Source organism: Megalops cyprinoides, chromosome 17, assembly GCF_013368585.1.
Source record: "Megalops cyprinoides isolate fMegCyp1 chromosome 17, fMegCyp1.pri, whole genome shotgun sequence".
Taxonomy (NCBI): Eukaryota; Metazoa; Chordata; class Actinopteri; order Elopiformes; family Megalopidae; genus Megalops; species Megalops cyprinoides.
This window is the reverse complement of record NC_050599.1, coordinates 26,707,065-26,710,768: the sequence shown is the minus strand read 5'-3', so window position 1 is coordinate 26,710,768 and position 3,704 is coordinate 26,707,065.

Genomic DNA, 3,704 nt, shown 5'->3' with positions numbered 1-3,704 from the left:
TTTGAGTCACCCGATATAAACGCCGGTTCTCCCCAACCACGTGGTGTCCAAACTCTAACTCCACCCTATGAACTTTCACCAATAGCGACCCAACGTTTGGCACTCGATACATAGGAGGAGTTTTGCCGAGCAGCCCTTGCGTTCTGTCTCTTGACAGGTCATGTGTCTGTGCTGTGTTTTATGAGTTCAGTATACGACGTTTGAGCGGCGATCGAAAACGAAAATATGCTTTACAAACTAATTCTTGTTTTATTAACAAGTTATTTCAAGTGATTAACCTAAAACTTTTCAAGGCTCTTAAATATCCAATTCTTAAAAAAAAAAACATTTCAGTCATTGAATAACTATTGATCTTGCTCTGTGTTATGTTTGACAATAAATGAATCTCTGCCTCCACCGGAATTGTAAGTTACGGTTGAAGTCGCCTCTACTGGTGTTGCCCTCTAATACAGTTTATGAATTTCTGAGAGGATTGCAAAGTACGTGGTAAATGTTGTTTGTACAACAATGTCAAATTGAAATCGAAGCTGGGCCACACTGCAATGTTTTTATCAATTCAATTTCACAGTCTAAATCATGTTGAAATTGAGTCCCCAGACGTTACAAATCGTTCTTTGAAACATGGACATTTCGCTTTACAGTGAAAAATCACTGTTCACAGTTAACGCAGCTGAGGCCACGGTTGCTTCCACGCTGAAAGCAACATAGGGAGGACGTTTCACAGACACCTGAGAGAGATGAGGCCACTGGCGTAAATATCGAAGGTGCAACCGGTGCAGTGCACCAGGGCCCAGAAGCTGTCAGGGGCCCATGTAGGACAGCGATTTTTTGCTGCTTTACTATTGTAGGTGCGTAGGTGGGCCCTCTCGCGCATTGACCATTTCACGCAGTCTTCAAAGTAACCATTCAACGATACTAAAATTACTTGTAATTGTGATAGCTATACATACCACCTTCCCACCGTGTGTATAACACTTACAGTTTTGAGTCATAGCTGGTTTTCAGAATGGAAGTTGCATGGTGAGCCTCTCCATGGTGGCATAGCAATTGCCTGCTTTGCAATTGTCTGGAGTGGTTGTGCGTGCGTGTGTGCGCATGAGCGTGCGTTTGTGTTTGGGGCGAGGCGTCATGATTTATGTGTTCTGAATAGTCAGCTTCGACTACATAAATGTGCTAGGAATGCTTTCAAGTGACTGCTGAAAACTGAGTTGCTCCACAGTCCAGAGCTCCTCCATGGCAATCACAGGGCTATTTATTCCTGGCCCGGAATTAATAATAATGGAGATTTTCCTACAGAAAAAATAAAAATGATTCAAACAATTTACAAGTCACCAACAGCATATATTTACTCTAATGGGATCCTCTCTGAGGCCATTCAAATCACAAGAGGTACAAGGCAGGGATGCCTTCTATCACCATCACTGTTCGCCCTGGCCATTGAACCTTTAGCTCAGAGGATACAGCAGTCAGAGGAGGTAAGTGGCATATGTATAGGGAAAGCGCGTTATAAGATGAGTTTATATGCAGATGATTTTATGTTATATATAAGTAATATTGAAACATCTATTCCACAGCAATTGGATATCACAGAGGAATTTTCTAAACTATCTGGATATAAGATAAATGTGGGGAAAACTAAACTTATGCCATTTACTAGAGGCTCATCCAACATTCCAGAGAGTTTTAACAGGTTTAAATGGCAAAAAGAAAGGATTATATACTTTGGCTGCTACATATGTTCTTACAAAACAAAACTATATAAAGATAATTATGTTTCCTTGTTTAATGAACTTAAGGTAAGCCTAGACCAATGGGAAGACTTACCTATAAATCTAATTGGTAGGATAATTCTGATCAAAATGATATGGTTGCCTAAATTTCTGTTTACCTTTCAGAAAATACCAGTGATGCCCCCAAAGCATTTCTTTCAGGATGTTAATAGGCTGTTTACTTCATTTATTTGGTCAAATAAGTATCACTGACTTAGTAGGAAACTTCTTCAGAACACCAGAAGAAAGGGTGGTCTTAATTTTCCAAATGTTGAGCTGTACTATTATGCATCACAAGCCTTCTATATCAACCTTATCATTAATAGATCAGATGAGGAACCATGGATAAGTATAGAGGACAACCAGCTTAGGCCGGACAACTTGTTTTTATCTATGTTTACAAAACATTGGTTCAGAACCTCTAGTTTTGTCATAAATAGCACCTTAGGAGCATGGAAAAAAATAAAAAATATCTTAGTGGTTCACATTAGTGTGCCCAAGAATACCTATCTTTGGAACAATCCATCCATTACCACCCAAAACTCAAAACTAAATTGGATTGGACACATGGACACAATTGGACACATGGATCAAAAGTGGAAATAGCAACATTTCGGATATTGTATCCTATAATATACAGTATATCCTATATAATATTTACAACTGAAAAGCTGGTTATTACAGAATTTTGTGTTAAACTATAATGTGGAACCAACATCTACTGAGAAGTTATTTATGAATACTGGAGAAAAAAATAAATTGATAGGTAAGGTATATAACTATTCAATATGAGCACAAGTAGATAATTACTCCTTGCAAAAAATATATGATAACTGGAATAAAGATATTAACATCACAGATACAAATTTAAAATGGAAAAAATGTCTGTATCTAACCAACAAAATCACCATTAATGAAAATCTGCAATTCATACAATATAAGCTTATGACAAGAATATATTATACTAAAGTTAAAATACATAAATTCGACCCCTCCTCTTCTGTTTTGTGTGTAAAATGTGGTTCTCATGAATACACCCTCATACATGCTTTCTGGAAATGTGAAAAAGTTGGCTTGAAATTCAGAAGTGGATGACTAATATTTGTAAAACTGAGATTAATTTAACACCCATGCGATGCATTTTGCAGAGGATAGACAATCTGAGGTACCCTATTGGCTGGCAGGTTCTGTTCTCCTCCCTGGTGTATAAAAAACTTATTTTAAAGCATTGGAAAGATGTACAGACCCCATCCACGCAGGCATGGAAGGGAATGATGAAATATTATTTACGTATAGAAAAGACAATATCTGAGGACAGAAATAAAATGGAGCAATTTAGTAGAATATGGCATGATATATATGAAGCCTTATAATTAAAGGTTAGAACAGAAGCGGGGATCAGGTGGGGGAACCACAGGAAGGAAAACCATGTGTATGTGTGATTGTGAGTGTGTCTTAAATGTGTGTGTCGATATATGTTAAAGCTAAGATGTGTGGAGATGGGGCATGGGTATGTGGGGTTTGGTCAATGTAAAGATGTGTTGTTCTGGTGATGTAGTTGTATGTCTTTGTCAGGGCTCCGCCCCCTTAAGCCGCGGTGTTTTTGTTTTCCCTGTCCGTGTGCTTTTGTTTTCCTTGTGTTCCTGCCCCGCCCGGCTCCCCGCCGGGTCCCCGCCCACCTTATTCCCTCATTGCCTGCACCTGCCTGCCTGCTCACCTGCTTCCCATCTCCTCGTTACCCCAGCCCTATATCTTCCCTTCGTGTCTCTGTCTCGTTGCTAGTTCGTTACAGTAAGTTTCTTCCTGTCTCGTCCCCGCTTTAGTAACCTGTACTCTGATTGCTGTTTGCCGAAACCTGCCTGTCTCCCGACTTCGTCCTTCGCCCGCCGACTTCAACCTGTTTGACTCTCATCGCCCGCCTGGTTACCGACTCTG